Source organism: Trichosurus vulpecula, chromosome 5 (assembly GCF_011100635.1).
Source record: "Trichosurus vulpecula isolate mTriVul1 chromosome 5, mTriVul1.pri, whole genome shotgun sequence".
Lineage (NCBI taxonomy): Eukaryota > Metazoa > Chordata > Mammalia > Diprotodontia > Phalangeridae > Trichosurus > Trichosurus vulpecula.
In genome coordinates, this window is record NC_050577.1 from 200,207,054 (window position 1) to 200,219,540 (window position 12,487).

Here is a 12,487-nt window from a genome sequence, read left to right on the forward strand (position 1 = left end):
CAGAGAAGAAAGAGGGGAAGGGAATAAAAGAAAGGGGAGAGGGGTGATAAAAGGGTAGCTAGATTAAGAGTGGCAGTGGTCAGAAGTAAAAAAGACTTCTGAGGAGGAAGAAGAGTGAGAGATAGAGAAAGAGAGAGAGAGAGAGAGAGAGAGAGAGAGAGAGAGAGAGAGAGAAGGAGAAGATAATAAACCTAAGAAAATAGGATGGAGGGAAATACATATTAAGTATAATTGTGATGTGAATAGGAGGAACTCAGCCATAAAATGGAAACTGATAGCAGAATGGATTAGAAACCAGAATCCAACAATATACTGTTTACAAGAAGCACACTTAAAACAGAAAGACACAGAGAATTAAAATAAGGGACTGGAGTAGAATTTATTATTCTTGAGCTGAAATAAAAAAAAATAGGAGAAGTAGCAACCATGATCTCAGACAAAGCAAAAGCAGAAATGGACCTAATTTAAAAGAGATAATTAGGGAAACTACATTTTGCTAAAAAGGCACCATAGACAATGAAGTAATATCAATAGTAAACATATACGCACCAAATAGCAGAGGAAAAATTAAATGGGTTACAGGAGGAAATAGACAGAAAAACTATACTACTGGGGGACTTCAACTTTACCCTCTTAGAAATAGATAAATCTAATAAAAAATACAAGAAAGAAGTTAAGGAAATGAATAGAATTTTAGAAAAGTTATTTATGATAGACCTCTGGAAAAAATTGAATGAGTATAGAAAAGTATATGTCTTTTCCTCAACTGTATATGACACCTTCACAAAAACTGACCATTATTAAATTGTGATACAAATGATATGAACAAATTAAAAAAAAAGGATATTAAAAACTTCACAAGCAAATACAGAAAGGCAAAAAATCAAATGCATCCTTTTCAGACCATAATTACATTCAATATAGGGCTGTGGAAGCATATTAAAAATCAATTGGAGACTAAATAATCTAATCCTAAAGTATGACTGGGTCAAAGAACAAATCATAGAAAAAAACCCAATAATTTCATTAAAGATAATAACAACAATGAGACAACACACCAAAACTTGTGGGATGTAATCGAAACTACCAAGGGAAAAATTTATATGTTTAAATGCTTATATCAACAAAAAAGAGAAAGAGCAGATTGAGGAATTGGTCATGCAATTTAAAAAAACAAATTAGAAAAAGGACAAATTAAAAATCCCCAATCAAATACCAAAATAGAAATCCTAAAAATCAAATGGAAAGTAAAAGGATCATCTAATTAATAAACAAAACTAGGAGCTGATTTTATGGGGGGGAAACAATAAAATAGATAAACCATTGGTTAATTTGATTGAAAAAAAGAAATTATGTTTGGAAACAGGGACTCACTTAAGCTCTCCCCCAAATCCCTCCAAACACCTGTAAAAAATTGACTCTAAACAAACTCTAGAGCTACAGAACCCATGAAATAACAGAGGGAAACAAGTCTCCAGCCCAAGAACTCCTGTATGGTCTCTGGGAAGGGTCTATGACAACATGCTGGAAGCAGAGCACAGCTCAACAGACCAGGCACAGAGTGGATCAGGTGGGGCAAGCCTCAGGGCCCTGAATCACTAAGCTGAGGCAGTTACCAGACTTCTCAACCCACAAATGCCAAAGACAATGGAGCAGGTCAGTGGAAAACTGCGGGACCTGGGTGGAGGAAGTGCAAGGTCTGGCTGCAGCTCTGGGGTGGCAGAGGTGGCTGCAGCAGTGGCAGCAGCAGCACCAACAGTAGCAACAGCAGCAGCAGTGATGGCAGCTGCTTTTGGAGCTCATGGCCCACACAGTGGGAGGAATCAAGCAGCTGATCAGAGAGGGAGTACAGGGAGCACTTTGCTGGCACTGAGGCAAGGTTCTCTTGCTTTGCCGTGCTTGGATCTGGGTTGCAGTCCTGGTTGGCAGTTCTTGGGGGAGGAGGAGCACTGGTATGGCAGAACTTTGTGGTGGCTATGGAGAGGGATTCCTTTTGGTGGTAACATGGCAGAAAGGAGTGCCTGCACTCAGAGACCAGAGCACAGGCCAGGAGACGAGCATCATACCACCTCAGAATAGAAGTAGCTCTGAAAACAGCAGCACAAAACCCCTGAAGCTTGGGACAAAGCACTCTCCACTCTAAAAGCAGTCATATCCTGACAAAAAGCTCAAAGGTCAAGTAATTGGCTGGGAAGATGAGCAAGTAGCATAAAAAGACTCAGACTATGGATTCTTTTTTTTGGTGACAAAGAAGATCAAAACATATAGCCAGAAGAAGTCAGCAAAGTCAAAGAGCCTACATCAAAAGCCTCCAAGAAAAATATGAATTGGTCTCAGGCCATGGAAGAGCTCAAAAAAGATTTAGAAAAGCAAGTAAGAGAAGTAGAGGAAAAATTGGGAAGAGAAATGAGAATGATGCAGGAAAATCTTGAAAAACAAGTCAACCATCTTTCAAGAAATTATCAAGGAAAATTACCCTGATATTCTAGAACCAGAGGGTAAAATAGAAATTGAAAGAATCCACCAATCTCCTCTTGAAAAAGATCCCAAAAAGAAAATTTCTAGGAATATTGTAGCCAAATTCCAGAGTTCCCAGGTCAAGGAGAAAATGTTGCAAGCAGCCAGAAAGAAACAATTTGAGTATTGTGGAAACACAATCAGGATAATACAAGATCTAGCAGCTTCTACGTTAAGGGATTAAAGGCCTTGGAATATGATGTTCTGGAGGTCAAAGGAACTAGGATGAAAACCAAGAATCACCTACCCAGCAAAACTGAGTATAATACTCCAGGGCAAAATATGGATTTTCAATAAAATAAAGGACTTTCAAGATTTCTCGATGAAAAGACCAAAGCTGAATAGAAAATCTGACTTTCAAATACAAGAATCAAGAGAAGCATGAAAAGGTAAACAAGAAAGAGAAATCATAAGGGACTTACTAAAGTTGGACCCTTTTGTTTACATTCCTACATGGAAAGGTGATATTTGTAACTCATGAGACCTTTCTCAGTATTGGGGTAGTTGAAGGGAATATACATATATATATAGACAGAGGGCACAAGGTGAGTCGAATATGAAGGGATGATATCTAAAAAAAAATTAAATTAAAGGGTGAGAGATGAATATATCAGGAGAAGGAGAAAGGGAGCAATAGAATGGGGTAAATTATCTCACATAAAAGTGGCAAGAAAAAGCAGTTATAATAGAAGGGTAGAGGGGGCAGGTGAAAGTGAATGAGCAAATCTTGACCTCATGGGATTTGACTTAAGGAGGGAATAACATACACACTCAATTGGGTGTCTTACCCTACAGGAAAGTAGGGGGAAAGGGGATGAGAGGGAGAGGATGTCAGAAGGGAGGGCAGATTGGGGAAAGGAGTAGTCAAAAGCAAACACTTTTGAAAAGGGACAGGGTCAAGGGAGAAAAGTGAGTAAAAGGGGCCAGGATAGGATGGAGGGAAATAGAATTAGTCTTTCACAATATGACTATTATGGAAGTGTTTTGCATAATGATGCATGTGTGGCCTATTTTGAATTGCTTGCCTTCTCCGGGAGGGTGGGTGGGGAAGGAAGAAGGGAGAGAATTTGGAACTCAAAGTTCTAAAAACAAATGTTCAAAAAAAAAGCTCTTTTTACACGCACTATATACAGGCAATGGGGTATAGAAATCTATCTTGCTCTATAAGAAAGTAAGGGGGAAGGGGATAAAGGGGTAGAGTGGGGTGACAGAAGGGAGGGCAGATTGGGGAAAGGGGCAATCAGAATATATGCCATCTTGGGGTGGGTAAAAATGGGGAGAAAATTTGTAACTCAAAATCTTGTGGAAATCAATATTCAAAACTAAAAATATTAGAGAAAAAAATTATACCAAATTACCAGCATTAAAAATGGAAAAAGTGAATGCACTACCAATGAATATGAAATTAAAGCAATTACTAAGAGCTATTTTGCCCAATTTTATGCCAATACAACCAATAATCTAAGTGAAATGGATAAATACTTACAAAAATGTAAACTGCCCAGATTAATAGAATTGGGAATAGAATACTTAAATAAACCTATCTTAGAAAAAAAAATCTAGCAAGCTTTATAAATGAGCCTCTAAAAAAAAATCCCCCAGAGTAGATGAATTTGCCAGTGAGTTCTACCAAACATTTAAAGAACAATTAATTCCAATCCTATAAACTATTTGAACAAATAAGTAAAGAAGGAATCCTACCAAAGTGACAAAAATATCATCTTAGATCTAAACCAGGGAAAGCAAAAACAGAGAAAGAAAAATATAGACAAAATTTCCTAGCGAATATCTATGCAAAAATTTTAAACAAAATACAAGCAAGGATATTGCAGCAATATATCACACAGATCACACAGTATGACCAGGAAGGCAGAGCTGGTTCTGTATTAGGAAAACAACAAGCATAATTGACCATATCAATAATAAAAACAACAAAAAATCACACCACTATTTCAATAGTTGTAGGAAAAGTTTTTTGATAAAATACAATACCCATTCCTGTTAAAAATGCTTCCTAGCCTAAGAATAAATGGAGTTTTCCTTAAAGCGATAGGTAGTATCTATCTAAAACCAAGGGCAAGCATTATCTATAATGGAGATAAACTAGAAGCCTTCCCAATAAGACCAAAGGTGAATCAAGGATGTTCATTATCACCAGTATTTTTGAGCTTGTACTAGAAATGCTAGCTATAGAAATAAGACAAGAAAAAGCAACTGAAAGAATAAGAACAGGCAATGAGAAAACAAAACTATTATTTTTTTAACAGACAATATGGTGATATACTTAGAGAAACCTAGTGAATCAACTGAAAAACCAGTTGAAATACTTAACAGTTTTAGCAAAGTTTCAGGATATAAAAAAACTACATACATCATCAGTATTTCTATATGTGACCAATAAAACACAGATGGAAAAGATAGACAAATTCCATTTAAAATAAGTGCAGACAATAAAAAATACTTGAAAACCTACCTGGCAAGGCAAACCCAGGAACTACCACAATTACAAAACACTTTTCACACAAATACAGACAGATCTAAAAAATTGCAGAAATATATGAATTGCCAATGGACTGACCAATCCAATACAATAAAAATGACAATTCCACCGAAAGTTATTTGCTTATTCAGGGCCACAGCAATAAAACTACCAAAGAATTACTTCATAGACTTAGAAAAAAACAATAATAGAATTCATCTGGAAGAGCAGGTCAAGAATATCAAGGAAATCAAGGAAAAAATGTGAAGGAAGGTGGCTAGTAGCCATATTTCAAATTCTATTACAAAGCAATAATTTTCAAAACAAACTGGTACTGGGTAAGAAATAGAGTGGCAGATCAGTGGAACAGATTAGGTACACAATATGCAGTAGCAAATGACCATAGTAATTTAGTATTTTATAAACCCGAAGATCCAAGCTTTTGGGGCAAGAACTCACTATTTGACAAAAATTACTAGGAAAACTGGAAAGCAGTTTTAGAAACTAGGCAAAGACCAACATGTCACACCATACACCAAGATAAGATTAAAATGGGTCCATGATTTAGACATAAAGGGGGATATCGTAAGCAAATTAGGGGAGCATAGAAAATTTTCCAGGTCAGATCTCTGGATAAGGGAAGAGTTTATGACCAATCAAGTGACAGAGAGGATCACAGAAAGTGAAATGAATAATTTTTATTATACAACATTTAAAAGTTTTTTGCACAAGCCAAACTAATACAGCCAAAATTAAAAGGGAAACAGGAAACTGGGAAAAAATTTTATACTAAGTTTCTCTGATAAAGGCCTTATTTCTCAAATGTATAGGAAGTTGAGTTAAATTTAGAAAAAAAATAGCCATTCTCCAATTGATAAATGGTCAAAGGATATGAAGAGGCAGTTTTTAGGAGAAGAAATCAAAGCTATCATAGTCTTATGAAAAAATGCTCTATATCACTATTGACTAAAGAAATGCATATTAAAAGAAGTCTGAGGTACCACCTCATACCTAACAGATTGGCTAACATGACAGAAAATAAAAATGACAAATACTGGAGGGGATGTAGAAAAAATAGGGATACTAATGCCCTGTTGGTGGAGTTGTGAACTGGTTCAACTATTCTGGAGAAAAATTCAGGCCTGTGCCCAAAGGGCTATAATACCCTTTGACCCAGCAAGACCATTACTAGTTATGTATCCCAAAGAGATTAAAGAAAAAAGAAAAGGACAGACTTATATGTGCAAAAATATTTATAGCAGCTCTTTTTGTGGTGCCAAAGAATTGGAAATTGAGGGATTGCCCATCAATTGTGGGATGGATGAAAAAGTTGTGGCATATTGTTGTTATGGAATATTATTATGCTATAACAAATGATGAGAAGGATGGTTTCAGAAAAACCTGGAAAGACCTATATGAATTGATGCAGAGTGAAATGAGCAAAACCAGGAGAAAATACACAGTAACAGCAATATTGTAATGATGATGAACTATGACTTAGCTATGTTGGTCAATACAATGATTCAAGACAATTGCAAAGGATTCATGATGAAAAATGTTATCCAGTCCCAGAGAGAACTGATGAACTGAGTGCAAATTGAAGTTATTTTCTTAATTTTTCTTGCCTTTAAAAAAAGCAACATGGCTAATATGGAAACACGTTTTGCATGATTTCACATGTATAATTGATATAACATCACTTGCCATCTCTAGTCATCCTGTTGAATATCAGGCCACTGGACCCAGATGGCTCTGGAGGAGAAAGTGAGGCTGGTGACCTTGCACAGGCCTCCCTTACTCAAATCAAAGTCAACTGCAAGTTATGTCATCATTTCTCCCTGATGTCATGGTTCTCTTTGTGAACAAAGGACAAACACAACAACTTGCCTTCTCAGTGGGTGGGGGAGGAGAGGGAAGAAGTGAAAGAATTTGGAATTAAAAAAATTTCTAAAAGTTAAAAAATAAATTACATGTATTAGAAAAACAAAAGAAAGGAAAACTACTCTTCTAGAGGGGTAAGGTCTAAAGTAGTAGCTAGGGAGAAAATCATACCTCCAAATAGCTTGACAGGGAAAAAGTTTTTATCAAGTTATTGTGAATGATACCTGTTTGCCTGTTCACCAGTTTGGCATAACAACAATCATTGTTATACCTGAGAAACAATTCAAAGAGTATGTCCTGCAACAAGTGGTTCAGGAGTTTATCATCTCTGGGCCCTCAGGCATGTCTCTGACTGAATCAAAGCCTACTCATCATCAAGGCCTTAATAAAATCTGGATTATGACTACATGACCTTAGTCAGTCATCCCTTCCCCTGGCCCTTAAGTAATTTCAAGTAACTTTAACTGTGTCCCAAATGATTAGCAAAAAATTTCCCCTGGTCCTTTTTACATTTTAAAATTCATTTATGCAACCTAGTTAGGGGAACAAGAGTAAGAAACCGTGAAACATGTAAGCTATTTTAGGTAGAAGAAGAGTATTAAAAACAAGAAGAAAGACAGATCTGTCTTAGTGAATCATTAGGGTATCAAATAGAATGCTTCTGGGACTTTGACTGTAATCAGGTCCCGTGGGGCTCCAGGCTTCCTTCTCTTTAGGCCTATAATGATGATAATGTGCTATCTCAGGGAGTAATGAGGCCTCTGTCACATGGAGGATTCATGACTGCCTGTTGGAGATATATAAGAAATTCATACTTTGGTTGAATTAGATGACCTCTGAGGACCCTTGCAACTCTGAGATTCTTTGAGTCTCATACTTAATGAAGATGTTCTATACCAGTATTAGTTGTGGGGTCAAATATATGATGAAATAAATGTATACATTTATTGCAGGATGGCTAAACAAATTGTTGCACCCCACTCTGTGCTGACATTCCCAATTCTCATTGGTAGGTTGGAAATGACCTGTTCTCGAAGATACATGGTGACGGGGGAGATCTGGGAAATCACCCTTCTCCCATTCCTGTTGTTGTTGTAGTTGTCCAATCATGTCTGACTCTATGGACCATAGCACACTAACGCTGTCCGTGGGTTTTCTTGGCAAAGATACGGGAGTGGTTTGCCATCTTCTTCTTTGGTACATTAAGACAAACAGAGGTTTGGTGATTTTCCCAGGGTGGCACAGCTAGTGTCTGAGTTCAGATTTGAACTCAGGTCTTCCTGACTATAGGCCCAGTGTTCTATCCACTGAGCCACTTAGCCACTTTTAAATTCTGTAGCTCATGGTAATTTTGTCTTTTCGACCATCAGGAAGGAAAAGGAGCCAAAGGACCTGAAGCAGAGGCAGATTTCTCTTTTTGTATACAAACTCACTTCTGACTCAACAACACCTGAATCCCTCAGCATCTCAGTCAATTAGAAGACTTCATCACTATACTGTTCTAGCCCTTCAGTCACTCAATAAGCCTCCATCTATTAGATTGGAACCAGGCAGGAAATATCTACCCCTACTTTTTAAATCATAGTAAAAACAAATGTAAGTACATTGTAAAGCAAGAGTCAGCAAACTGTGGGCTAATGGCCAAATCTGGCCCCACTGCCTGTTTTTGTATGAGCTAAAAATAATTTTAAAATTTTCAAACGGTTGAAAAAATCAAGAGAGGAATAATAATTCATGACACAAGTATTATATGAAGTTAAAATTTTACTGCCCATAAATAAAGTTTTATTCATTTAATTCTGATTCATTTAGACATTGTCTATGGCTGCTTTCATGATGTAATAGTAGAGTTGAAAGGTTGTGACAGAGACCATTATGTAATACTTTTGTCACTCTGAACTGCTGCTTTGTATATGACAAATTGCAGAGACACAACACACTCGACAAAGTTTTGAGTGCCCTTCCTAAAAGTCTGAATGACAAATTTTCTATTCAGCTCTGGTTTTTTTTTTCATCAGGAATGTTTGGAAGTCCTCTATTTCATTAAATAGCCATTTTTCCCCCTGAAGCATATACTCAGTATTACTGGGTTGATTATTCTTGGTTATAATCCTAGCTCTTTTGTTTTCAGAATCTCATATTCCAAGCCCTCTGCTTCTTTAATGTGGAAGCTGCTAAATCTTGTGTGAACCTGATTGTGGCTTCATCATGTTTGAATTGTTTCTTTCTGGCCACTTGCAATATTTCTCTTTGACCTGGCAGCTCTGAATTTTGGCTATAACATTCCTAGGAGTTTTCATTTTGGGATCTCTTTCAGGAGGAGATCAGTGGGTTCTTTCAATTTCTATTTTACCCTCTCTAAGATATTAGGGCAGTTTTCCATAATAATTCTTTGAAATGTGATGACTAGGTTCTTTTTTTGATCATGGCTTTCAGATAGTCCAGTGATTCTTAAGTTATCTTTCCTTGACCTATTTTTCAGGTCAGTTGCTTTTCCTATAAGATAGTTCACATTTTCTTCTATTTTTTTCATTCTCTTGACTTTGCTTTATTTTTTCTTGATGTCTCATGGAGTCATTAGCTTCCACTTGCCCAATTCTAATTTTTAAGGAATTATTTTCTTCAGTGAGCTTTTGTACCTTCTTTTCCATTTGGACAATTATGCTTAAGAAATTCTTTTCCCTAGTGAATTTTTTTTGCCTCTTTTACCATTTGGCCAATTCTACTTCTAAGGTATTATTTTTTTCAGTATTTTTTCTTTGTGTGCATCTTTTACCAAGCTGTTAATTCTTTTTCCATAATTTTCTTGCATCACTCTAATTTCTTTTCCCAAATATTCCTCTACCATGCTTATGTCTTTCTTTAGCTGTTCCAGGAATTCTGGTTGGGCTTGTGTCCCATTTTCTTTGAGACTTTGCTTGTAGCCTTGTTCACACTGTTGTCTTCCAAGTTTATATCTTGATCTTCCCTGTCACTTTATTATCTTTATATGGCCATGTTCTTTTTTGTTGTTGTTGTTTGGCCATTTTCCCAGCCTATTTCTTTACTTTGAACTTCCTGTTAAAGTTGAGCTGTGTTCCTGGGTGAGGAGGTGCGAGGCAGAGCACAGTCCTAAACTTTAGGCTTTTTCATGCTTCTATTTTCAGAGCTTCTTCTGGGAATCTGTAAGTATTCATTGCTTTCAAGGTGGTATGACCTGGGGAGAGGTGGGATCACTGCTCTCCTGGTCTGTGCTCTGGTCTTTAATCCAGGAAGAGCCCTTGCTTCCTTGCAGCCTCTACCGCTGGAGCTCCTCTCTGCCCTGTAACTGCAACCCAGAACTATTTATGGGCAATGCAACAGGATTCTCCACCCAGTGCCAGCTCAGGGTCCTCTCTAATCTCTTTCTAACTAATTGTCTAATCCCCTTACTGTCTCTGGACAGAGAGCTCCTGAAGCTACTGCTGCTGCTCTCTGTTACAACCATGTCCAAGGCCCATTGCTGGTGCTGCCATCATGTGCACCCAGGACCAGCCCCCACCCCAGGTCATAGACCTCTCCTTCAACCTCCTAAATTGACTTGGGTTGGAGAAATGTCCCAAACTTTTGTGGCTCTGCGGCTACAGAATTCAACTTGATGCATTATTTTAAGGTTACTTCCAGGGGGAAGTCGAGAGAGTTGGGCTCAGTTGCTATCTCTACTTCACTATATAAGGAGAAGACATTTTAAAAAATGAAATGCATAAAATCTCATTACAGATCAACATTAACAGATGAACATTTACAGTCAATTTTGATGATTAGGAACACTAACTTTGAACCCCAGTTAAGCAAAATGTTATCTCCCCACAAAAGAATTTCATTGTTCTCATTGGTATACCTGTATTATGAAAACATTATACTCAATTTTCATTATTATGCTTTGAATTTTGTTGATTAAAAAATTGTGGCAATTATTTTCTCTCATTGTTTATTTACCTACATAACATCCTTAATTTTACCTTCTGGACCACAAAGCCTAAAATATTACTTTCAAGTCTTTTACCGAAAAAGTTTGCCAACACTTTTAAAGACTGGGTCATCATTGACCAGTCTCCACAATATACATAAGTGTAAAGGAATTTTACTATGCTGTAAGAGAGGATAACAAAGGAGTATAGGAAGATATATAGGATCTGATTCGAAATGGAGTAAGCAAAAGTAGGGAAACAACATACACAATAACTACAATATAAATTAAAGATGGCAAAGCAATCAAAACTGAATGCTATGAAATTATAATGATCCAGTTTGGTGCCAAAGAAAACACATGAGAAGGCACTTCCCTCCTACTTCTTTATGGAAGTGGTGGATTATGAGTGTGGAACAGTGCATAAAATGTCAGAATTTTTTTGATATGTTGTTATGTTTGATATGAAGCAGGCTAGCCACAAGATCCTTAGCAGCATATGGTCACTATATCTTTGAAACCCCAGGAAGATTACTGCCTAGAGAGAGGTCTTACTGTAAATTTTATTTCTGTTTTGGGAAGTTATTAAATATTTCTAATATCAAATAATTCTCTTGTTTTAATAGCCACAAGCCCCCAGTTAGAGAATCTTTCTGGTAAAAATGAAGCAGTTGTAAATATGTCCTCCTGGGTGCTCCCTTATAGCCCCTTGCTCTTGTATCTAAGCAAAGACACACATAGATCAGGAAAACAGTGTTTATCCATGTTTATCATTCTCAAAAGAAAAAAAAAGACAAAATAAATAGAAAGGTGAATACATTTATAGGAGACACAGATAAATTGCTGGGAATGGGTACATGGGTTCTTGGGAGAAAGAAGGAGGAAAAGGGAAAAAGAAAGGAAAAAAATGGATAAATTGTTCTTTTGTTGACCTGTTCCCTGCATGTGGATATATAACGATGTCCCAATTTCTGGATCTACTGCTAGATTCAGTGTCTCTAAAACATCTCTCTCTCTCTCTCCCTCCCCCTTTCCACCTACCCCCTACTTCTCTGAATTAGTTTCTCTCTTTTCTGAGTACAGAATCTTAGGTTAGGGTGAGTGAGCGGGTCTCTTTGCTTTCGGCAACCTTTCAACCTCCATCAATTCAGGCCCTTTCTCTCCAGAGCAGCTTCCTTTTTTCTTTTCATTCCTACCCCCCACTCAGTTCACACATCCTGCCCTGGAGCCCTGGCCCTGGCTTTGGCCCTAAGATGTCTGACTCTGCATTGTTCTTTTCTTCCAACATTATCATTCTCAAAATCCACATCTGCACTTTGATGCCTCCTATCTAAATGAAATATTGAGTACACTTAGATGAACTTACTTTTGGGGAGGATTCTCTCTTCCCTCCTCTCTCCCCTACAGACTCTAATTTTGTTTTTATTCTAATGCCTTCCTTGGTTCAGACTCAATTTTCATTGGGTGAAGGCCAACGTTTGGTAGCCTCTTGAGTGCAACAGATGCTGAGCCTGTGCTGATGCACAATTTTTGCTGCTGGGAGGTTTAGGGGAATAGAAAACTGACTTCCCAGCCTCTTCAGATTATCAAAGGCTTTCTAACAAAAGCAGCCGGCAGCTACTTTCCCCATCCAGACTCAAAGGCCTCACTTCCAGCCATGCCCAGAAGCCAAAGGTCTGAGA